Source organism: Triturus cristatus, chromosome 5_1 (genome assembly GCF_964204655.1).
Source record: "Triturus cristatus chromosome 5_1, aTriCri1.1, whole genome shotgun sequence".
Classification (NCBI taxonomy): Eukaryota; Metazoa; Chordata; class Amphibia; order Caudata; family Salamandridae; genus Triturus; species Triturus cristatus.
The window spans coordinates 452,005,066-452,030,659 of record NC_140587.1 but is presented as its reverse complement, the minus strand read 5'-3'; the positions used below and the strand labels follow the sequence as shown (position 1 = coordinate 452,030,659).

Sequence of the window (25,594 nt, the reverse complement as noted above, 5' to 3'; positions counted from 1 at the left end):
TGTAGAAAAGAGTTTGGCTATACTCGAAACCTGAATATGTATCGTTTTCCTGCACCCTGTTGATTTCTGAAAATCTATAATCATGTGATCATATATGATTAAAATGAATGTGTCATTGACATTAGCGTAACAAGAGGGGACGCAAGCCGATACACGGCGAGATTTGCATATAAATAGAAGTGCCTAGGGACGGCTAGAGATGTAATTGCTTCTAAAAGTATCTACTTACTTATGCCGATAAACGGCTCAATTTGGTCAGAAGCGTTGCCAACCTAACGGTAAATTTTAAATTCTATGTTGGTCTTTAAAATCATGTCATATAGACTAAAATACTGTAAGACTTAACGAATTTGTATGTATTTACATTTGAAACGTACCGTTACAAAATGGCACTCATGTTATGAATTGTAAAGTTGGTCCCTTCTTGATTTTTATGCTTTTTGATTACGCATTTAAACATGCCCCTTTTGTTGTGTAATTGACACCGAAGAAGGCTATCGCCGAAACGCGTCTGTTTTGTTTGCTGTAAGCCGTCAATAAAGAACGACTTCAATGTCCCCAGTGAGTGCGGTAATTTCTTCAAAAGGAGAAGAATATTGAGCTGTAAAATATTAGCGGTTTCCACTACCGCAAACCGCACCCGCCCGAGAGTGCTTCGTATGGAACAAACAGTGGAGACTGAGCGAGGATATATATATATATATATATATACATATATTTATATACACAGTAGTGAACAAGGCGGTTTTACCCGTCGAAACGCGTCTGGGCGTCCTTTCGAAATAAACATTTCTTTGATGCATCGTCCTACGGTGTCAGCGCCTGTCTTTATACGCCACAAATTCAGGACAGGTATAATATATATATATATATATATATATATATATACATATATTTATATACACACACATACACTCATATACAGGGTATATAGGGATTTCACTTAACGTATGCATACTTACCTTGAGATGAAAAGGTATGTGTGCTAAAGCCACATGCATGGAAAAGGTTTGTGTTGTAAAGGCAATGCATGGTAAAGACTTTGGGGCCGATTCACAAAGGTAATCGGAGATAAAAGTCTAACTTTACGACTTTTGGTATTCACAGAGTTCATTTACGAGTCGTAACCTCACACCCGCAGTCGGGCCGGAATCTCTGCCCTGGGCTGCACTCTTCGCACCTGGCCTGTACTCTCCGGCTAGGGCCGTACTCTCCGGCTCGGGCCGGATGAAGTGTAATCAATGGCCCAGAATTCAATTTTTGCGAAAGGGAACATTAGGAAGGTGTGATAAATGGTAGAGGAGGTCACGAACATGAATTTGGACAGGGAAAAGGGTGTGGCCAGACACTACATTAAATGCCTGAAATGTTTGCCTCAGTTTTATGTCCATGTAAGGAATTGTTTCCCATATGTAAGAACCCGATTCAGAGGGCCACGGGGAAAATGGGCCCAACTGTGGGGGTGAAGGACTCCTGATGTCCTGGGGTCCATCCTACTGCAGACTTTGAGCAGCTGGGCCAAGTGCCCTCTCTGCACTTGACTCCCTGGATAGCATGGCCCAGGCAGTCCAAGGCTCGGTCGGGGGCAGAGGTGGGTACAGATTAGTGACCATGGACTCACAAATCAACATGTGCGCAGCAACAGCAATAAATTCATGTCCAGACAAATACTCACTTTTATGAAAAAAGTGAAGTATTTTATTTCTACTGAGAACCACACAAAGGAAAATATGACATTCACAACCTATTACACAGCCCTCCCTTGAGGTTGAGGCTCTAGTGTTTCTTTGGTGGTTCCCTGTCCTGCTCACTACTTGCATTAGGGATTGTGGTTACTCCCCATTCACTATTGGCAACAACCATGGTATGACCCACTAGTAGTCTGAGTCTCAAGAGTCCACTATGACTATGATTTAAAGTCAATAGTGTTTCAGGGCGCGAACATGCTCAAATTAGCAGCAGGTTCCCCCTGGGCAGGTGTGAAGTGTCTAGAGTTCTGGAGTGTACCCTATCCATGGGCACACACATCAGCTGCAGCCAGGTAAGTTAGCTGCCTAGGTGACTACTCTCAGTGGGTGCAAATTCTCTCACTCATGCTCCACAAGCGACTGGCAGCGTTATGCAGCGTAGGTGTAAGTGTTCATCCAGCTTCCAATAGGGGGTGGCTACAAAAATCCTGTATTGGGTCCCACGCCTAGGTAAAGGTACACGGGTGCTACCCCAGCATTCTCACTTCTCCAGCGAGGGGGAGAACAAGCCGCAGTTGTTGGTGCTCCCAGTGACACCATCCAACATACAGGGACACCACAACTCGGTGTCCACTGGCCCTGTCAATATGGTAAAGTTATCCATGGCTGCCCCTCCTGGCATCCGGGGTCACTACACCGCTACTGGACAAGGCTACGTTCCTTATCACACTGCAGTCTTTTCATCAACGGCCCCTCCTAGCAATCAAGGTCGACGCACTGCTACCACACAAGGCTTCTGCCCTTACCGCACTCCAGTTTGCTCCTCAGTGGTCCCTCCTGACATACGGGGTTGCTGCACCGATATCACACCAGTCTTCTGCCCTTACTGTATGCAGTCTTTACCACGGTGGCCCCTCCTGGCATTAGGCTTTGTCCCTTACTGCATGGCAGTCTTTCACATGGCTATCTTCATTACGGCCATCTCCTGGCATATGGGGTTCCCTACTCACTCATGCACAGGGGGCAATGAACTTATCAGTGCAGCAGCCATTTCCTCACACTTCACAGAGGAAGTCAACTAGACAGGGCTTCCCAATGTACCTCGCTCCATCCAACGCCCTCCTCACAGGACACACTGTTCTTAGCAAGCAGGCAGTCACTGGCCCTCTAGGGCAAGAGGTCTTGGATTCCTTGGGTGATGTCCCCTCACCCAGCAGGGAAACTAGAAGGCATTGACCGCCAGTCCTTGTCACAGGCAGAAGTATTGCAGAGCTTCTCTTCTTCACAAAGCCCATCTGGCTGCTTGCAGATGACAATTTGGGGGGTCTCAAACTCCCCTTCTTTTAGTCACTTTCCAGATATCAAAAGGGGGTCTCAAACTCCCCTTCTTTTAGTCACTTTCCAGATATCAAAAGTGGTTTCAAGTTTTAAAGTATCTACTTCTCTCTTCCCTCTTCTTCTTGAAAAGCAGTCTGTCACAGTAGGAGTATCTCCACAGCTGATATTCTCACAACACAGGCCATAGGAGTGAATAGAGTTCACACCTGGATGCAGCAACAGTGATATGTGGATCAAAAGGTTAACCCAGAGCCCACACCCTACACTTTATGATTCTCTTAGCTCCATTGCATTCCTGATATGTGCCCAGGCCCTTTCCTTGTGAACTCTCACTGAAAATAAAGAGCACACTTTGAAATGTACAGGGGAGGCCTGGTCCTCCCATTCCCTCTGTGTTTCCCATTCAGCTAACAGGAATGCAGCAATCCACAAGTCTGTCTGGGGCGGTCTCTCTACCTCCTCTCGATGTTTTACAGTTCATGCCGTGGTTTCCCAAAATGGAACCCAGGGCCCTTTATCTATTGTACCATCCACAGACACACATACACCATGTGCATGTATCCTACATATACCAGTACGTAACATTAGCCCCTGCAACCCCGGTGGTGCAGGTGGGTCCGGAGCTCCAAAGCCCCCCACCTCTGGCACTGTGCATGGGCGGCAGGCTCCTGGCCTGAGAGCTCCTGACTAGGGGCCCGATTCACAGAACTAACTTAAGACAAAATCCTAAACTTACTACCATTTTGGTATTCACAGAAGGCACTTACTCATTTTGGTATTCACAGAAAGCACTTACTCATTTCGGTATTCACAGAAGTTAGGAGTCCTAACTTTAGGACTCCTAAGTGCCTTCTGTGAATACTGAAAGTCTTAAAGTTAGGATTTATCTCAGTTTAGGAGTAGTAAAGTTCAGGCAGAAGTTTCTCCTTCTTCTTCATGAGCAATGCGAAATATGGCACACTAGTGCTGCAATTATGGAAGGCACACCAGAGGCCTTTACATGTATGAGCAAGCAGGGGAAAGTATGCAAGCAGCACTAGTGTGTCATTACGCATTGCCCATGAAGAAGAAGGAGAAACTTCGAAACGCGTTGGCAAAGGGGACTGCAAGGTCGGGAAGAAATTGCGCTTTCAACTCGTAATAAAAGGTGTTACCTATATGTTGTGGAGTGCGCCCTGAAGACAGGAGAAACCCTTGGAAACAAGTAACCACGGCCCTCTCCGGCCGTAGGAGGGCTGCACCACCCAGGGAGTGAAGGCGGGACTGCAGGATGGAAGACTGCTTCTACCCTAATTGCAGGCACAGCGGAGCGATGATTGAGAAGGCGGAATTTCTTTCCGAGGCCCACTGGAGGGTTTTATTTGTCCCTACAAATGCCGTAATTGAACACAGAACCTACCTGAAGGGAAAATACTGTTTTATCTTGACTACACTTCCCAGCATGCAACAATAATGAAATCAATTATGAAAGGCACACCAGAGGCCTATACATGTATGAGCAAGCAGGGGAAAGTATGCAAGCAGCACTAGTGTGTCATTACGCATTGCCCATGAAGAAGAAGGAGAAACCTTGAAACGCATTGGCAAAGGGGACTGCAAGGTCGGGAAGAAATTGTGCTTTCAACTCGTAATAAAAGGTGTTACCTATCTGTTGTGGAGTGCGCCCTGAAGACAGGAGAAACCCTTAGAAACATATATATATATATATTTATTTATTTTTTGTTTTGGTTTTTTTTCCCCCTGAAAAAACCATAGGTTTTAGGCACGTTATAGTTAGAAATTAGCATTTTAAAAACCTTAGAAATTCACTGAAAAAAACATAGGTTTCAGGGACGTTATGGTTAGTTGGACATTTCACTAGTACAAAACCATAGAAATTCCTCCGTTATAGTTAGTTCAGCTAACTATAACTTGCGCCCTGGCAATGCTCTGCTGATGACGTCACATATTACATCATTCATGACATGGTCAGTGACATCACTGATGACATCTCAAATGACATCACTGATGACATCATCCAGTGACTGTGTGATTCTTTAAAGTTTAAATATGTATTATATATTTGCCAAGGTGTATTGAAGAATGAGTGGGTGTATAAGTGTCTGGATGGAGGATTTAGTAGGTGCGTGACTGACTGTTCAAGTGAGTGATTACATGTGTCTTACTGAATGCATAGGTTAGTTACTAAACTGTGTGAATGTCTGTATCAGTCTGTCTGTTGTTGTATAAGCTGCTGCACGGTCAGTAGGTCCTCAGGACACAAGAGGACCTCATCGCCCCACCAGCAGTGCACCAGAAGCTGTGTTTGAAGAGTGGTGTAAAAAGGGGCGTGGCCTCAGACCACCTCTCTGCAATGCAGCTCTGTCGCGCTTACTGGCGGTACCTGGTGGGCGAGTTGGCCCCCAGGGACCCTCAGGATTCAAGGGGACTAAATCCCCCAATTTACAACGCGCCAGGGGGCGTGTTTGCACACTTGTCATATCAGGCCCCGCCCCCTCCCTACACCACTGTGCAAACGCGTTCCTGGCGCATTGTAAGTTGGGAGATTAAGTCCCTTTGAATCCTGAGGGTCCCTGGGGGCCAACTAGCCCACCAGGAACCTCCAGCAAGTGCTACAGAACTGCGTTGTAGAGAGGTGTAAAAAGGGGCGTGGCCTCGGACCACCTCTCTGCAACGCCGCTCTGTGGCACATATTGGAGGTACCTGGTGGGCTGGTTGGCCCCCAGGGACCCTCAATATTCAAGGGGGATTAATTCCCCAACTAACAACGTGCCAGGGGATGCTTTTGCAGAGTGGTGAAGAAAGGGGGCTTGGGCTCTGGCGAGATGCCGGCTTTTTTAAAAAAAACAATTACAAGGGGGGCTGTGTGGCCCTCTTTTTTCTACTTTTCGGGGGCCCTGGGGACCCCACCCCGCAGGGCCTGACACCTTTTTCTAAAAAAAAATTCAAAATCTGGAAGGGGGCCGCGTGGCCCTCCTCCCGAAGCCAATTTCGGGCCAGGGACCCAATCCCCTGGGGCATGGCTACATGGTTTAATACATTTTTAAAAGGAGGGGGGCTGCATTGCCCCCCTCCTGAGGCCATTATTGGCCCAGGTGACCCCATCCCCCGGTGCTGTGCCTCTTTATATATATTTTTAATTTATTTATTTTAATCGGGGGCGCGGGGAACATATCCCCCGGGCTGGCCCTTTCCGTTGGGGACCGTGGGGGGAGCCCCAATGCCCCCCCGTTCCGCCGGCTCCCCGCGTCCTGCGGGAGCCAGCATTGCTTTTCCACAAGGGGAGCAGCTGACATGCAGCTCCCCTTGTGGAAAAGCAATCCTGCTTTGCTTCATTGGTCTCGCTTCAATGAAACAAAGCAGAGTTTTCTATGACAGGGTGAGAGCCGCACAACTCCTGCCCTGCCATAGCAAACCGTTAAAGCAAAGGGTAAACCCAAAAATCGCTGGGACCTGGGTATTTAGACAGTATAAGGGAAAGATGGTCCCAGAATATATAAACTTTTTCAGAGCTAACACAGAATCGATATCAAAGGATACAAAAAGATGATGTCAAAGTGTTATTTAATCACACGTTGGCAAGATACACATTTTTATAAATAGATTAGGCATTTGTCAAATAGTGCGGGGTGCCATGGGAAGGTAGGGGGTAGTAAATTCAGGTGAGGTAAAAGGGGGAAGTGACATATAAATTATATCAAACTGTCACAACTTAATTGTAAGGCAAAACAATTTTTAAGCCACAAAATCCAGACGAAGTTCATTAGTTTGAATATAGATTGTTTACAAAAACCATGTACAAAACAGAAGAACACAGTGTAAGTTACACTGTTGAGAGTACTGGCAATGTCATATTGTCGACGTTTCGACCCCAAGACATGGGTAGGTTAGTTGGCTCCTTACTAACGGGGTCTTCTTCAGGACAAGGGTGATGGTGTAACACGGAGGAATGGCACCTACAATGATATTAAAGTCAGTGTTACAAAAGAATTTCGGTCCCACCAGGGAAAGTGAAAGGGACTCATTAAGGAAGTAATCGCTATATTTACCATATTCAAAGGTGGACATATAGTCAATGTTGACTTGGCGTCAAATGGCGCAGGGGCAGATAGGCTCCAATTGAGGGTGGGGTGAGTGACACCTACAAAGAATTATGAGGTGTCATTATAATGATCCACAAAATAAATAAAGGATTCATTGAAAATCACAAAAAACCTGAGAGAGAGTGACTTACTCATTTATGATCAAAGTCGCACCGGAGAAATTAATACCTCCAACGTCGCACGCCGTGGCGCACCATCGGTGGGAAAAGTGAAATTAATCACAACGAAATTAAGCCTCTAAAAATATAAAGTGAAAGAACGGCAATGTAAAAACACTTAAAACCCAAACCTAGAGGAAATACAGCGCAAGGGACAAGGTACCGAGAGCTATCATCAGCAAAAGAAAGTTCATTAGATTTGAGACTAATCAGGACACTCGACATGAGACCCACCAGATAAGCTACGGGTCGCAGTGGGAAAAGCAACAGCCAGAGATCTATACCCTTGTTTAAGGAGTAATATATTATGAATATGCAAGTAGGGTCATGTATACAGGTCGAGCCTAAATGAGGAAACCATTACTCAGAAGAGAAAGCGGATTGTCAAACAGAGAATATCGAGCAAGAGTATAAATTCACCATGAGCAAAGAAAAATGTGTACTTTTAAATCAAACTGAGTGCCAAAAATGCTAAACAGACTTAACCCTCGACCATTTAATCTTACACGGAATTAAATCGAACAGCTGAAAACCAACGTACAGGGGGAGAGTATCCCTTACCGTAGGCAGCAGCAGCAAAGGCTGTCCTCAGAGTTTGTGAACAAAGCACTAAATCAACACTGAGTGATCGTTAAAATAGAGAGGCCCGGGCCACATGACGTGCAGCACGGCGCAGACGCTAGATGCTTGCAGTCAAAATGTATTAGAAGAAAGACAACAGAGGTTGTTTTCTTCCGAATAGTTCAACAGTGTAATCCTAAAGGATATTACATTAATACATTTCTAAAAAAAGAGAAAAAGGGGGAGGTTGGGCCCGTGTAACTCAGGGATAATCAGGACAATTCTACACTTTTCTTGACAGTGGTTAGCGTTGTAAATACCACGTAATTAGTTAAATGCAACCTGGATAAATACAATGCTGACAACGCGTCTATATTGCACATAATGGTTAGGCATAGAAAACGCACAAGCATAGCAGATCTACATTATTCAAGGAAAAATCGAGTTGGAGACAATAAACATCAAACATTATGAAAACATGTTTAACATGTATATAGGCCGTTGACAGTGGCAAAGGTTCAGAAGGAAGTTCCACATGACTCAATTAATAGATAGTAAAGGTAGTTATACACTTTTCATGACAATAGTTAGCGTTGTAAATACCACGTGAATGGTTCTGGACAAATAATGCAACCTGGATAAATACAATGCTAGCATCGCGTCTATATTGCACATAATGGCTAGGCATAGAAAAAGCACAAATGGAGTAGATGTACATTATTCAAGAACAAATCGAGTTGGAAACAGTGAACATCAAGCATTATGAAAACATGTATGACATGTATATGGGCCGATGACAGTGGCAAAGGTTCAGCAGGAAGTTCCACATTGCTCAAGTTAATGGAGTTAAAGAACTTAGAAAAAACACAAAGACTTGGATGGTAATCCTTGAATGGGAAAGAATGCATTGGCTACATATAGTACTCGGAATTGCATCATAAAAGGATACCTTATCAAAAAATTATATACATGCATATACACATTATTTATCATCAAATGCATCCGATGAACAACATAACAAATGCTCGTGAGATGACAATTATCATCAAGTTAGTCAGGGACAGATAAAGACCAACAGTCACCAAAAATGCCTAGTTGCTGAGAATGGCCAATTGTGCATTACTGGGATCTTGTTCATTCAAACCCATATTAATGGTATCAAAGCGGATCATCCATTTACATTCCCTAATCGTAAGGATAGAGGATATGTCACCTCCCCTGGGCCCCAAATTGGTTTTTTCTATCACAATCCACTGCATTTGGTCAGGGCTGTGTCCCAACTGGCTATAATGCTCAACTAGTGGTGCTCCAGTGACATGGCATCTTATTCTACTTTGGTGTTGCAATATTCTCACTTTGATCTTCTGCTGTGTCTGGCCAATATATAATTGGCCACATGGACATACGATCCCATAAATAACGTTGGTAGAATTACAGTTAGTATGGGAATGAAGCGTAACATTGTGATGTTTGTAAACAAAGTTTTTGGATTGGATTGTTGTTGGGCATGTTTTGCACGACCCACATTTGAAATGTCCTATCACAGGTGGTAGATTCCAAAGTGACTGGATGGTTGGTTCCACTGGATCCTCAAGGAAAGAATGGACGACATGGTCCTTAATACTCATCGCTTTTCTGAAGGAATGCATTGGTAGATTTGGTTGATTAATCTCAGTTGATACAAGGCTCCAGTGCTTGTTGATAATCTTTTAACTGCATTGCTTCTGGTAGAAAATGTTGTGACACAAATCATTTTATTCTTGGCTGATGCTGCAGGTTCCTTGGCCGTGAGTAAGGTTTCCCGAGGATTGTACCAGGCTCTCTTCTGGGCCCTTTTGACCAAACGTTTGGGGTACCCCCTTGAAATTAGTCTGGCACTTAGGTCTTCGGACTCAATTAAGTAATCAGTTCTCTTAGTGCAGTTTCTGCGAATCCGCAAAAACTGTCCGACCGGAAGGTTGTCTCGCAGACCACGAGGGTGATAGCTGCTGTACCTGAGAAGGGAATTCCGTTCAGTGGGTTTTCTGTATAAGGTAGTGCAAAGTTTATCATCTTCACTGAAGATCTTTAGGTCGAGGAATGGTATCTCCTGAGTGTCAGACTGGATGGTAAACTGAATATCATGGTCGCACTGGTTAAGCCATTCGTGGAACAGATTGAGTTGAGCTATGTCGCCATTCCAAATCAATAATATATCATCGATATATCTTTTCCATAAATTGACATGTTGAGAAAAGGGGTTGTTGTTAAGGACATGGCGCTGCTCGAAATTGTCCATATACAAGATCGCTAGATCTGGGGCAAAGGCTGCTCCCATCGCTACACCTTTCTTCTGGACGTAGTAGTTTCCTTGAAAATAGAAGAAATTCTTCTTCATTGCAATAGTGAGAAGTGCTATAATGAATTCTGTGGGTACCCTCATTGGTGCTGGTCTTGAGTTCAGGACTTCTCGCATCACTTCTAAGGCTGGTTCCTGGGGGATGCTGGTATAGAGTGACACAATATCACAAGTGGCAAGGAGTTGCTCACTAGAATCAAATGGTGTTTGGTCGATGATGGTAATGACTTGCATAGTATCACGCAAGTAAGTTTCTGTTTTTTCAGCCATTGGTTTTAAAAAGATGTCTATATACTTGCAAAGAGGTTCCAAAAGTGAACCACATCCAGATACAATTGGACGTCCAGGTGGATGAAGCATGTCCTTATGTATTTTGGGTAGGGTATAAATGGTAGGTAATCGTGGACTTTTCTGGTTCAGGTAGTCAAATTCCAATTTACTTAGAAAACCAGAGTCCAATGCATCAAGAGTGATTTGATGAATTTCCTCAGCCAGGTCCTTGGTGGGGTCGGACTTGAGTAGAGAATAGCTAACACCATCTTGTAGTTGTCTCAGAATTTCAGATTTATATGCCATAGTATCCTGGACCACTATGGCTCCCCCTTATCAGCAGATTTGATTACAATGTCCTTGTTATTTTTGAGGCTCTGAAGGGCGGCTTTTTCAATCCTACTGGTATTAGGTATAGTGTGTTTATATGTTGATAATAAGATGTTAACATCACTCATGACCATATTCTCATATGCCAAGATTCCGTTACTCATTGCATAAGTGGGCGGTACGAACTTGGATGGAGGGTGTAGTCCTGTGAGAGATTTGGAGGAATTTTCATCAGAGTTCCTAAAAAAATACCTGAGACGGATCCTGCGGAAAAATCCATGAAGTTCTGTCCTGAAATTAAATGAGTTAGGATGGGCCGTAGGAACAAATGACAACCCTTTAGAGAGAACAGTTTGTTCATCTGTGTTCAAAGTGTATGAAGAAATATTGACCACTGGACTGTTGTTGGATTTTACCATCTGTACACTTTGCGTCTCGTGGAGATCTCCCCGTGGTTCTCCGGTTGGAAACGGACCTGCTTGGGGATCGCACCTCTGCCTCTGTCCCAGTTCGTACTCGATGGGTTCTGTTGGCCTCTCGATGGTCCTCTCGGCCAGTTGCCTCGACCTCGAGGTGGTCTCCATTGGCCTTCCCCTAAAAAAGGAAAGTAGCCTTGGGGAGGATACCAATTATTGTAGTCGTAACTTGGGCCCGGAGCTTCCTGGTCACTGTCTGAGCTCACCGAGGAATCAGAGAAAGTGGTGAAGTTCCTCCTTCCCCTAAAGGCACCTCTGCCTCTCCCTGTAAAACGGCCTGAATTGTCTTGTTTGTAATAGTCCTCTTTGAGGTAGGGATAGGTGTTCTTTTTCTCATAAAATCTAATGTCCTTCGAGAGTTTATCTAACTTCTTATTCTGAGTAGTAATCTCAAAGTCTTTTAGCGATTTATTGAGATTTTCAAGGGCACTCTTGGCATTAATCAAAGTTGCATCCCCAGCGATTTCTTGTTTAAGGGCAGCAATTTCTCTCATCAAAACTTGAACCTGCTCGGCCGCTGTCTCTACTCCTAATACCATCCAATGTCGTGAGGCGTTATTTGCAATGAAGCTGAAGCCTTCTTTGAATTTAGGTATATCTATAAAGATGGCAGGTTCATTTCTAATCTGCAGTCCAACAGGTATTATACTAGCCTGTAAATATTTTGTAAGTAGATGACCATGAAGTTTAGTGCGAATTAACTTTTTTTCAAGACGTTCAAGTCGTGCTATTTTATCATTAAGTGTGAAGTCAATATTGGGTGTGTCTGATGAAAGGAAAAGGTTCCTAGGGTCCTGTAGCAGCTGGTTGATATATTCCTCAGTATAGGAAAGGGTCTCACTCTCCACCATTTTAAAGAAAGGGGACAAGAATCACGTAAAATACCTCGCAGGTGAGCACCTGCACATGAGAGCGTTAAAGCAAAGGGTAAACCCAAAAATCGCTGGGACCTGGGTATTTAGACAGTATAAGGGAAAGATGGTCCCCGAATATATAAACTTTTTCAGAGCTAACACAGAATCGATATCAAAGGATACAAAAAGATGATGTCAAAGTGTTATTTAATCACACGTTGGCAAGATACACATTTTTATAAATAGATTAGGCATTTGTCAAATAGTGCGGGGTGCCATGGGAAGGAAGGGGGTAGTGAATTCAGGTGAGGTAAAAGGGGGAAGTGACATATAAATTATATCAAACTGTCACAACTTAATTGTAAGGCAAAACAATTTTTAAGCCACAAAATCAAGACGAAGTTCATTAGTTTGAATATAGATTGTTTACAAAAACCATGTACAAAACAGAAGAACACAGTGTAAGTTACACTGTTGAGAGTACTGGCAATGTCATATTGTCGACGTTTCGACCCCAAGACATGGGTAGGTTAGTTGGCTCCTTACTAACGGGGTCTTCTTCAGGACAAGGGTGATGGTGTAACACGGAGGAATGGCACCTACAATGATATTAAGTCAGTGTTACAAAAGAATTTCGGGTCCCACCAGGGAAAGTGAAAGGGTCTCATTAAGGAAATAATCGCTATATTTACCATATTCAAAGGTGGACATATAGTCAATGTTGACTTGGCGTCAAATGGTGCAGGGGCAGATAGGCTCCAATTGAGGGTGGGGTGAGTGACACCTACAAAGAATTATGAGGTGTCATTATAATGATCCACAAAATAAATAAAGGATTCATTGAAAATCACAAAAAACCTGAGAGAGAGTGACTTACTCATTTATGATCAAAGTCGCACCGGAGAAATTAATACCTCCAACGTCACACGCCGTGGCGCACCATCGGTGGGAAAAGTGAAATTAATCACAACGAAATTAAGCCTCTAAAAATATAAAGTGAAAGAACCAATGGCTGAAAAAACAGAAACTTACTTACGTGATACTATGCAAGTCATTACCATCATCGACCAAACACCATTTGATTCTAGTGAGCAACTCCTTGCCACTTGTGATATTGTGTCACTCTATACCAGCATCCCCCAGGAACCAGCCTTAGAAGTGATGCGAGAAGTCCTGAACTCAAGACCAGCACCAATGAGGGTACCCACAGAATTCATTATATCACTTCTCACTATTGCAATGAAGAAGAATTTCTTCTATTTTCAAGGAAACTACTACGTCCAGAAGAAAGGTGTAGCGATGGGAGCAGCCTTTGCCCCAGATCTAGCGATCTTGTATATGGACAATTTCGAGCAGCGCCATGTCCTTAACAACAACCCCTTTTCTCAACATGTCAATTTATGGAAAAGATATATCGATGATATATTATTGATTTGGAATGGTGACATAGCTCAACTCAATCTGTTCCACGAATGGCTTAACCAGTGCGATCATGATATTCAGTTTACCATCCAGTCTGACACTCAGGAGATACCATTCCTCGACCTAAAGATCTTCAGTGAAGATCATAAACTATGCACTACCTTATACAGAAAACCCACTGAACGGAATTCCCTTCTCAGGTACAGCAGCTATCACCCTCGTGGTCTGCGAGACAACCTTCCGGTCGGACAGTTTTTGCGGATTCGCAGAAACTGCACTAAGAGAACTGATTACTTAATTGAGTCCGAAGACCTAAGTGCCAGACTAATTTCAAGGGGGTACCCCAAACGTTTGGTCAAAAGGGCCCAGAAGAGAGCCTGGTACAATCCTCGGGAAACCTTACTCACGGCCAAGGAACCTGCAGCATCAGCCAAGAATAAAATGATTTGTGTCACAACATTTTCTACCAGAAGCAATGCAGTTAAAAAGATTATCAACAAGCACTGGAGCCTTGTATCAACTGAGATTAATCAACCAAATCTACCAATGCATTCCTTCAGAAAAGCGATGAGTATTAAGGACCATGTCGTCCATTCTTTCCTTGAGGATCCAGTGGAACCAACCATCCAGTCACTTTGGAATCTACCACCTGTGATAGGACATTTCAAATGTGGGTCGTGCAAAGCATGCCCAACAACAATCCAATCCAAAAACTTTGTTTACAAACATCACAATGTTACGCTTCATTCCCATACTAACTGTAATTCTACCAACGTTATTTATGGGATCGTATGTCCATGTGGCCAATTATATATTGGCCAAACACAGCAGAAGATCAAAGTGAGAATATTGCAACACCAAAGTAGAATAAGATGCCATGTCACCTGAGCACCACTAGTTGAGCATTATAGCCAGTTGGGACACAGCCCTGACCAAATGCAGTGGATTGTGATCGAAAAAACCAATTTGGGGCCCAGGGGAGGTGACATATCCTCTATCCTTACGATTAGGGAATGTAAATGGATGATCCGCTTTGATACCATTAATATGGGTTTGAATGAACAAGATCCCAGTAATGCACAATTGGCCATTCTCAGCAACTAGGCATTTTTGGTGACTGTTGGTCTTTATCTGTCCCTGACTAACTTGATGATAATTGTCATCTCACAAGCATTTGTTATGTTGTTCATCGGATGCATTTGATGATAAATAATGTGTATATGCATGTATATAATTTTTTGATAAGGTATCCTTTTATGATGCAATTCCGAGTACTATATGTAGCCAATGCATTCTTTCCCATTCAAGGATTACCATCCAAGTCTTTGTGTTTTTTCTAAGTTCTTTAACTCCATTAACTTGAGCAATGTGGAACTTCCTGCTGAACCTTTGCCACTGTCATCGGCCCATATACATGTCATACATGTTTTCATAATGCTTGATGTTCACTGTTTCCAACTCGATTTGTTCTTGAATAATGTACATCTGCTCCATTTGTGCTTTTTCTATGCCTAGCCATTATGTGCAATATAGACGCGATGCTAGCATTGTATTTATCCAGGTTGCATTATTTGTCCAGAACCATTTACGTGGTATTTACAACGCTAACTATTGTCATGAAAAGTGTATAACTACCTTTACTATCTATTAATTGAGTCATGTGGAACTTCCTTCTGAACCTTTGCCACTGTCAACGGCCTATATACATGTTAAACATGTTTTCATAATGTTTGATGTTTATTGTCTCCAACTCGATTTTTCCTTGAATAATGTAGATCTGCTATGCTTGTGCGTTTTCTATGCCTAACCATTATGTGCAATATAGACGCGTTGTCAGCATTGTATTAATCCAGGTTGCATTTAACTAATTACGTGGTATTTACAACGCTAACCACTGTCAAGAAAAGTGCAGAATTGTCCTGATTATCCCTGAGTTACACGGGCCCAACCTCCCCCTTTTTCTCTTTTTTTGAGAAATGTATTAATGTAATATCCTTTAGGATTACACTGTTGAACTATTCGGAAGAAAACAACCTCTGTTGTCTTTCTTCTAATACATTTTGACTGCAAGCATCTAGCGTCTGCGCCGTGCTGCACGTCATGTGGCCCGGGCCTCTCTATTTTAACGATCACTCATTGTTGATTTAGTGCTTTGTTCACAAACTCTGAGGACAGCCTTTGCTGCTGCTGCCCACGGTAAGGGATACTCTCCCCCTGTACGTTGGTTTTCAGCTGTTCGATTTAATTCCGTGTAAGATTAAATGGTCGAGGGTTAAGTCTGTTTAGCATTTTTGGCACTCAGTTTGATTTAAAAGTACACATTTTTCTTTGCTCATGGTGAATTTATACTCTTGCTCGATATTCTCTGTTTGACAATCCGCTTTCTCTTCTGAGTAATGGTTTCCTCATTTAGGCTCGACCTGTATACATGACCCTACTTGCATATTCGTAATATATTACTCCTTAAACAAGGGTATAGATCTCAGGCTGTTGCTTTTCCCACTGCGACCCGTAGCTCATCTGGTGGGTCTCATGTCGAGTGTCCTGATTAGTCTCAAATCTAATGAACTTTCTTTTGCTGATGATAGCTCTCGGTACCTTGTCCCTTGCGCTGTATTTCCTCTAGGTTTGGGTTTTAAGTGTTTTTACATTGCCGTTCTTTCACTTTATATTTTTAGAGGCTTAATTTCGTTGTGATTAATTTCACTTTTCCCACCGATGGTGCGCCACGGCGTGTGACGTTGGAGGTATTAATTTCTCCGGTGCGACTTTGATCATAAATGAGTAAGTCACTCTCTCTCAGGTTTTTTGTGATTTTCAATGAATCCTTTATTTATTTTGTGGATCATTATAATGACACCTCATAATTCTTTGTAGGTGTCACTCACCCCACCCTCAATTGGAGCCTATCTGCCCCTGCGCCATTTGACGCCAAGTCAACATTGACTATATGTCCACCTTTGAATATGGTAAATATAGCGATTACTTCCTTAATGAGTCCCTTTCACTTTCCCTGGTGGGACCCGAAATTCTTTTGTAACACTGACTTAATATCATTGTAGGTGCCATTCCTCCGTGTTACACCATCACCCTTGTCCTGAAGAAGACCCCGTTAGTAAGGAGCCAACTAACCTACCCATGTCTTGGGGTCGAAACGTCGACAATATGACATTGCCAGTACTCTCAACAGTGTAACTTACACTGTGTTCTTCTGTTTTGTACATGGTTTTTGTAAACAATCTATATTCAAACTAATGAACTTCGTCTGGATTTTGTGGCTAAAAAATTGTTTTGCCTTACAATTAAGTTGTGACAGTTTGATATAATTTATATGTCACTTCCCCCTTTTACCTCACCTGAATTCACTACCCCCTTCCTTCCCATGGCACCCCGCACTATTTGACAAATGCCTAATCTATTTATAAAAATGTGTATCTTGCCAACGTGTGATTAAATAACACTTTGACATCATCTTTTTGTATCCTTTGATATCGATTCTGTGTTAGCTCTGAAAAGTTTATATATTCTGGGACCATCTTTCCCTTATACTGCCATAGCAAACAGCAGTGTCCCGGAGCTGGGCATCCCGGGACACAGCAGGAGCCGGCCCTGGGGGGTGGCAGTCCCCAGGGCCATCAAGGGCTCCAGGAGGGGGGCAGTGCAGCCCACCTCCCAATGTTAGCGAAGCCCCGGGGAGGTGGTGGTCCCTTGGGCATGGGGGTCCGTTTAAATACAAAGTGCCCCAGGGAGGTGGTGGTCCCTGGGGAATGGGAGGGCTGGGGCCCCCAACACATCTTCTTTTTTTTCAAACTGAGCTATCCATTTTGTGTTTTAGATTTCCTGTATGAATTCGCTCCACTCAATCATGAGTAGGCTGTTGTTCCTACACCTGGATTTACCACCTCCTCAGACATCAGACCATATCTTACCAGATAGAAATTCCTGCTGAGAAAATCGAATTAGGAAAGCACTACATTGCAATCTGGCCTATTTCCCAGCCCAGCCTCACTCTCAAGCAAAGTTTGGAGGAAGCATGTAATGGTCTCCCACAAGTCAACACTTACTTTTCACCTCCCACCCTTCCCATCACCTTATCGTCCCACACTGAAGCCCCTGCATATATTTACCAGCTGCTCAGAGTTAAATGTGTGTGTTACACCTCCCTAAATAGGAAATACTGTGCAGAATTCTGCCTGTAATTCCATGTGTGCACAAGTATTCTCCATTCCAAGGGATTTAACTCAGAATTGCATGGTACTGGTGAGTGGCTACCACAGGGTACTGGAATTTACGGGTGCAGAGTTTGCGCCCTAACAGTACCAAGCAACTTAGAGTCGGGGTTAAAGGGTCATAAATAACATAACGTGTATTTGTAGGGAGACAATCTGAACACACGTGTGTTCTGACCACACAAGCTCATCCACGCTTGCCTTCACCACGCATATGCATGGTTAAGGTAGTGTGCGGTCTAGCTGTTGGCTTCTGCAGGCTGCAGGGACAGAAGCAGGAGACCTCGCCAGGAAGAGAGTTGCGGTGAGGTAAGTGGGGCTGGGTAGTTTTCTGGGCTGGGGGTAGTTTTCTGGGATGGGGGTGAGGTAGTTTTCTGGGCTGGGGGGTCAGGGTAGTTTTCTGGGCTGAAGATTTGGGGTAGTTTTCTCTGCGGTGGGGTTTGGGGGTAGTTTTCTGGGCTGGGAGGTTCGGGATAGTTTTCTGGACTGGGAAGTTCAGGGCTAGTTTTCTGGGCTTGGGGTTCCGGGCTGGTTTTCAGGGCTTTGGGGGTCTGGGTAGTTTTCAGGGCTGGGGGGTTGGGGTAGTTTTCAGAGCTGGGGGCAAAGTCAGGTAGTTTTAGGGACAGAGTGGGGGTGGTAGGGGGTCGGGATAGTGTTTGTTAAGGGACAGAGTTTTAGGCCTCAGGGGGAGGGGAATGTGTAGTCAGGGTAGTTTTTAGGGCTTAGGGGAGGGCTGGGTACTTTTTAGGGATTGCGTGGGGCGGGGTAGTTTTTTAAAATAGGAGTTTGGGTTTTAGGCCTAAGGGCAGTGGAAGGGGTTGGGGTAGTTTTAGGGACAGCGCAAGGGGGTGAGAGGGGGTCGAGGTAGTGTTTAAGGGTTACGGACAGCGTGGGGCTTGGGAGGGGGTCAGGGTATTGGGACCTCAGTGCGTGGAGAGGGGAAGTTTGCAGCTTACTAGGGAGAGGGGGTCACGACCTTAGTCATGCATACCCCTTTACCAGTCATGCCTTTACCACAAAATTACGTCGGAAAGGAATGAGTGATTAAGACGCATTTGTGGTTTAGACTGCCTGCTATCATACAACCGTATTTTTTAAACCGCATGTTCAGCCGTGGGCATCTTGGAGCTGAATAACAGATGTTTATTGTCATTGAAAGCCATTGAACTGTCACACAAATACACAATCAAGCTACTAGATCACTTGGCAGAAAGGTCTGGTTGCCCGTTCTGGGCATTGGGCATTTCCCTGGGAGGCTGAAAGGGTGGGGGGACTGGTTTTGTTATTGGGGCCAGTTTTGGTCCTGGGGGCTGGTATTGTAGCAGTGTAGCTGTTTAAAAAGTTTCCGCTGCAGAATTCCTTGAATATTTAGCAGTTTCAGGCTACAATAAAAGTGTCAAGATTACGCTGGTGATTAATGTACCTGCTGGAGAGAGATCAGAGTTCTGTCTAGTGGCAGTTTTGACTCATCTAAGGTAGCACAGAGGGTTAATATGCCTGTTGGAAAGAACATGTACGATGCATTTCACAGAACAGTATTTTATTTGCATATCTCAGTAGCTTACTGCTTTTGTCTCAGAGATCCCTTTGTTACTATGCAGTTAGTAAATTACAGTTGTAATCTAGCAACGTGAGCTATGAACTGCTGCCATAGAGCTGCATGCAAGCTGCATGGCACAGGTTAGAAAGTTATGTTTATTCCCAGTCTTTCATTATCCTAATGTTGCTTAAAAGGGTGTGTTTGAGTAGAAATACATTCTGATCAGTAAAGCCAACTCTAACAACCGTGATACGTTCTGAATCCTGAGTTTGTACTTTTCGAAGACCATGCACTCTTATAAAATGCCTACCAGTATGGATAACATGTGAATCCTACCACTTGTAGTCCCCTTTGTGTTATGTAACATTTTCAATACACCGATTTACACTCATAGGATTCATTATCTCTGTATGTGTGTGAGATGTAAAGTGTTCTGACACCCTACAGTGGTATGAGAGGCGCTATAAGAGAAATGAAATACTTGTGAAAGAGGAGCTATGCAGAGGAGAGAGACACTGTTGGAGGGTGATAGTAAGAGAATCATAAAAGAGCCCCAAAAAAGATTGCTGCATCCTGGTGCATTGGATTGTAATCATTTACTATGTTTTAAAAGCTAATACAATTGAATACATACTGAAAAATGTACAGTAGAATGCATCATTTTTGCCATTTGTTCCCAAATGTTCTTGCAGGAGAACCTCCCAAAACCCCCTTGTAGTGGTCAGGATCACTCACTATGCACCATATGGGGCTGGTCTGACAAAATTTGCCAAAAAGCTTCTTTGGGTTTCCAGTCCGACCCTGTTTGGCAGATATGTAATGCTGCAGGAAGAGCATTTTGCAAATATAAAACAAATTAAAGAAAAAGTAAAATGAAACTACTTGCTAGGACTGCCATGCTGGGTTTCCTGGCAGGTTGCAAAAAAGCTCTGTTCTGCAAAAGTTTAGGCCACAAGAAGAAAGCTGGGGTCTACCAAAACTGGGAAGCAGGTTAGGCCAGTCTAGAAGGACATCAAAACTCACAGCCTGCAGGCCAAGCAGACTTGTGCTGGGTGGAGGCTGGAAGCCTCAAAAGATGTTGCTTAGCAACAACTTAGCTGCAAGTTGAAACATTTAAATGTTTCAATTTTGCTCCGTGCCCAGCTGCCTTCAGAAGATGCTGGTATAAAGAGAGAGGAATGAAAATGCCTGTTCCTCCATTCCTGTTACTTCCTTTGCAGCCTCTGAGGCCAGGAGTCACAAAGGAACTGCTATAGGTCGCAAGGGGCAACCTAGGGATCGGAACTGTGGTCCCTGTCAACCACTAAATGACGTTAATGCCTTCTACATCTGCTGTCTGAAAATACCCTTCCTTCCCCTGCTCAGGTTGCCCAGGCTCGAAGAGGTCTAGGGTGACAAAAGACTAGTGTAAAGTTCTTTGTGAGTGAGCTGGAGGCAGCCGAAATCTAATTGGGGCTAGGAACAGCTCTGCCCCACACATCATGGCCAATCCTGCCAACACTTAGTAGCTGGTAGCTGGTATTGTGGACTTCTGAAATCCTTAAAGAAATGTCTCTATTTGCTTCCGGTGCAACTTCAGAAAATGGTAATACATGCCCTTTTCATCTCTCAGCTTGACTATGTCAACTCTCTTTACTGGGGCCTACCAGCTTATCAACTCAGGAGACTCCAGCTTGTACAGAATGCCGCTCCTGAGAGGAGAGCACATCCGTCCTCATCTAAAGCAGCTGCACTGGCTTACAATCAAGGACAGAGTGCTGTTCAAGGGGCTGGCTCATAGGGACTTCTATTGAACTGGTATGCAGTACCTGGCCAACCAGATTACCCCACGCCAGGGGGGGCGCTAGGTGGCGCTACACCAAGATGGCCGCACTAGCGTGAGGCTCCTGCCCGACCGGGCACTTCAACATCCTTCACTCCATCCTGCCCTCACTATCCTGCAAACAGACCTCACCGGAGTATCCAGGGGAGCCTGCTGGTCACGGCGGTGTGCTTCTCGGTGTGCTCCCGTGCTGGCGGACGGCGCTGTCAGCTGCGTTCTGTCCGGCGGAGGCTGCTCCCTGCGTGCTGCCCGGAGCCTCGCGGCGACACGGACTGCTGGGTCCCGCGGCTTTGGGGCCTGCCCTGGCCTGATGACGCGGCGGCTGCCTGGTGACTCCGGAGCTCGGGGGTGAGTGGCTCTGCCGTGCGGGCTGTCGGAGGACTGCGGAGGGGGCCTGCCCTGGAGCCCCCGGCCTAGCCGCGGCCTGCTGCCTGGTGCTGTCCTGGACTGCGGGCGCTGGGCGAGGTGAGGAGCGCCGTCATTGCCACCTCTCGCTCCCTGCCTGCCACGTGGCATCCTTCTGCGCAGGACTGCCCCTGGGCTGTAGGAGGTCCGGCTGCCTGCCTGGTCTGCCGAGATTCGGCTGCTGTACCCTGCCACGTTACGGGGCCCTGAGCTGGGAGGTACCTAGGGCCCCGGGTGATCACCGCATGGGGAGTGCCCTCTGGAGCCCTGCTGAAAACTTGTTCTTCCCTGTGCCGCCCTCCACGCCACGGGGTGGCGGGCGCCTGCCTCGGCCCTGAGGGGCGCTCGCTGATTCTCCCGGTGGCGAGCTGCGGATGTAGCGTGGCCTGCACTCGCTCCTGCTGTGGGAGGACCCTGGGATTGCTCCGTGACGGAGGGCCCCCTTGCGCCTGACAACTGGTAGGCCCTCTGGCCTAGACCCTCCTGCCGACTGCAATCTCCTGCCATCCCCCCCCACCGCTCTTTCTGCCTGCCTTGCTGGGTGCTGCCCCGCTTGCCCTCGCGCCCCCTTCGGAGCCCTGGATGCCTTTCCTCCTGCCTATGGGATCTCTCCTGTGCTGGTCACGGCTGCCGGGGGCTGTGGCCCGCCTGCTCCCGGGGGGTCCACACTGCTAGTGCCCCCCTCTGGGCTGCGGACTGTTGCCCATCCCCTCCGCGTGGTGTTTTGGGACGGCGCTCCCCCCATACCTTAGCCGGTCTTCCCCCCAGGTGCGGTAGCGAGTGGTGGGGAAGGTCCCCCTCCCCCCATCGGGGCGCGCCATGGGACGCAATGACACCCGCCAGTCCCGGCTGCCGTTTGAGACCAAGAAAACCCCCCCTCCGCCGACGCCCGGGGCGGATGGCGAGCCTTCGTCCGCCGTGGCCCCTGAGGAGGACTGGAAGTCTCTACTGCTTGGCATGAAGCAGAGCCTCTCGACAATTGACTCCAAGATTGACACCATTACTACCCGACTGGACGGGGTCGTGGCCAAACTTGATCAACATGACGCCCGCCTTCAGGAGACCGAGGAACGGATCTCTTCCTTGGAGGATGGCGCCACCTCCGCAGGCAAACAGATATCGCAAATGGACCGTCTTCTTAAACTAATTGCGGACAAGAACGAGGACTTGGAGGCCAGGTCCCGTCGAAACAACGTCCGCCTTTTGGGCCTTGCGGAAACCACCAACACGGGGAAAATGGAGGCCTACATTGAGAACCTCGTGATTGAGTTATTTGGGAAAGACTCCTTCTCCCCACACTTGATCGTTGAGAGGGCGCACAGGTCTCTGGCGGCTCGACCTCCCCCTTGGGCCCCTCCGCGACCCATTATCGCACGATTCCTGAACTACAGGGATAGAGATGCAGTGCTCCGCCGAGCACGGGAGATAGGTACAGTGCGACACGGCAATGCGACATTATCATTCTTACCTGACTTCACTGCATCAGTACAAGAATCTCGACGCAAGTTTACTGCCGTCAAAAAGAAACTACAAGCCCGTGAGATCCCCTATGCTATGCTCTACCCTGCGAAACTGAAAATAACTCATCAAGGCAAACAGCTCTTTTTTCAGCAGCCACAACAGGTTGAGGACTTCCTTAAGCGGCATGGGAGAGCAGAGACTCGAGAGAATGAGGCGCCGCACCGCTCCAGGTCGCCCTCACCAATGGGACAGCAGGACTGACCGCACTCGTGGTGGTATCATGGTAATGTACACATGCAGCTCCAGGACGCTCTCGATCCAACTACCAAATGTACCGGGTGAGGTAACCCTTTATTAATATGCATGTCTGAATGGGTGATTGCTTACTTCAGTGCTCGGTCACCCACCTCCGTCCCACGCTAAGGGCCCGGACTAGCCGTCTGGACTCTTGTGGGTGAAAGTAAGGAGCTGGGTGGCAGGTTGGTCGCCCCTAGATACTACCCCCCCTACGGGCGAGCCCCTATACACCCTCCCCCCTAGCGGGGTAAGGGTGGATGCTTTACTATTTCCTTTTCCTGGGTTGGTTTTTTTAGGGATGGGGAGGGATGGGTGGGACCAAGATTCCCGGACAGTTGGGGTTGCCGGTGTAGGAGGGACTCAGTTTCTATGTTACTGTTCTCGAGCCACTGAAACACGAGTGAAGTCTGTGCGGAACCGGGAAAAAGGGAAGGTACCTAGTAGGGTCCTTTTTGATTGTCATGCTTATTTCATTGTGTTGTACCATGCTGTGAACAACTATAGCACATTACGGGGCCGGGAGCGATGGAGGATGTAGGGGACAAGGGGCCTATGCAACAATTTAAGCTGATCTCCTGGAATGTTCGAGGGCTCAATGACCCGAGAAAGAGACGCCAGGTCCTGGGGTACCTAGATAGGCAGGGAGCGTCCATTGCCATGCTTCAGGAGACGCACTTACGGTCTGGGGGGGACCCCTCATTTGCGTCACGCTGGGCTGCATGCAGGGTGTTCTCGTCCTACTCATCTTATGCTAGAGGCGTGACAGTGTTGGTACGGCGCGGGCTGGGTTTCATACCTGCGGGAACCGAAGTGGGACCCTGTGGCAGATATTGCATGATTTGGGGGAGACTCCACTCTCACACTATACTGTTTGCTTGCTATTACGGCCCCAATGTTGACGACCCGGCGACACTTCTGAATATGTGGGGGAAGATACAGACACTAGGCATATCCCATGTAATCCTGGGTGGAGATTTCAATGCCGCACTTCGGCCCGCCATGGACCGCTCACACCCCCAGCCGTCCCACTACTCGCATACCCAGCGCGCCCTGGTTACTTTAACTGACGAACATCAGTTGACTGATGCCTGGCGACACCTCCACCCCTCCCTTCGGCAGGGCACGCACTACTCTGCTGTACATTCCACTTGGGCCCGCATCGACTATATATTTCTATCTCCCGGCCTTACCCCGTGGTTGGTCGAGGCGAATCACCTAGCGTGCACATTCTCCGATCACTCCCCGGTGTTGGTCTCCCTGTGCGTTCCCCTTGATGTGTCCCCATACCTCAGCTGGCGCCTCAACCCTGCGCACCTCACAGACTCAGTGTTCCTTGCAGAAATGGAAGATGACATCACAGACTTCTTCACCCGCAATGCTGGCTCCGTCACCGCGTTCACTACTGTATGGGAGGCTTTTAAGGTTACTGTGAGGGGGTGGTGCATAGCGAAAGGTGGGGGGCTCCTCAAGTGCCTGCGCGGAGATGTGCATAGACTGGAAGCTGAACTGCTGCTACTAGAGCGTGAGCAGGCGCTGAACACACAAGACCAGGGGATCGCAGCGCGCCTCAGAGAAAAACTGAATGAGTATACAGACACGGCTGCTAAGGAATGCAAATTTCTGGGGAAGCCTTATGTTGCGAGGGTGTACGGAGAGGGCGACCGACCCGGCAGAGCACTGTCTTCGGCGGTGCGGCAACCCCGCTACCAAAATTACGTGCCCTCTCTGCTGGATAGCCATGGGGTCCCGCAGAGAGACACATCTGCCCAGCTCCGCGTCCTTACGGATCATTACATTGGACTGTACACCTCCGGTAGACAGATCCCGATTGCACTCCCTGAGTACCTCGACGATACCGCAATAGCCTGGTTGGGTCCATCCCAGCAGAAATTTCTGCACCATGAACTGGAGCTGGACGAGATCAAGGACGCGATAATGTCCATGAAGTCAGGCAAGGCGCCGGGCTCGGACGGCTTGCCAATAGATTTTTACAAAGCCTTTATCCATGTCCTTGCCCCTATTCTAAAGCAACTGTTTTATTCTGCCCTTGAGGAGGGTATCCTACCGGGGACGATGCGGGAGGCCCTCATCACCTCCCTGCTGAAGCCGGGCAAACCCCCGGAGTACTGTGACTCGTATAGACCCCTCTCTTTGTTGAACACAGACAGTAAGATACTCGCGAAGGTCCTCGCAACACGGCTCAACTTGCTGATGGAGCGCCTTGTTCTTCCCGACCAAGCCGGGTTTGTCCCGAATCGGTCGACCTCCCACAACCTTTGTACCCTGCAGGCGGTGATGCAAG

The 25,594-nt window shown here is 46.6% G+C and overlaps 3 long non-coding RNA genes across 3 annotated transcripts; 1 reads left to right on the top strand and 2 right to left on the bottom strand.

Annotated features, from left to right (window-relative positions):
• Positions 1 to 6,571: 6,571 nt before the first annotated feature.
• Positions 6,572 to 7,887, bottom strand: LOC146831056 (uncharacterized). Its single transcript, XR_014961228.1, has 4 exons — positions 7,849 to 7,887; positions 7,261 to 7,366; positions 7,076 to 7,167; positions 6,572 to 6,982 (listed from the first exon to the last, which is right to left on the bottom strand). It is a non-coding gene; the product is annotated as an uncharacterized LOC146831056 (long non-coding RNA).
• A 4,630-nt stretch (positions 7,888 to 12,517) lies between these two features.
• Positions 12,518 to 13,071, bottom strand: LOC146831055 (uncharacterized). Its single transcript, XR_014961227.1, has 3 exons — positions 12,994 to 13,071; positions 12,809 to 12,900; positions 12,518 to 12,715 (listed from the first exon to the last, which is right to left on the bottom strand). It is a non-coding gene; the product is annotated as an uncharacterized LOC146831055 (long non-coding RNA).
• A 2,594-nt stretch (positions 13,072 to 15,665) lies between these two features.
• On the top strand, positions 15,666 to 17,009 carry LOC146831054 (uncharacterized). The gene is made up of 4 exons (XR_014961226.1): positions 15,666 to 15,734; positions 16,217 to 16,322; positions 16,416 to 16,507; positions 16,601 to 17,009. It is a non-coding gene; the product is annotated as an uncharacterized LOC146831054 (long non-coding RNA).
• The last annotated feature ends 8,585 nt before the right edge of the window (positions 17,010 to 25,594 follow it).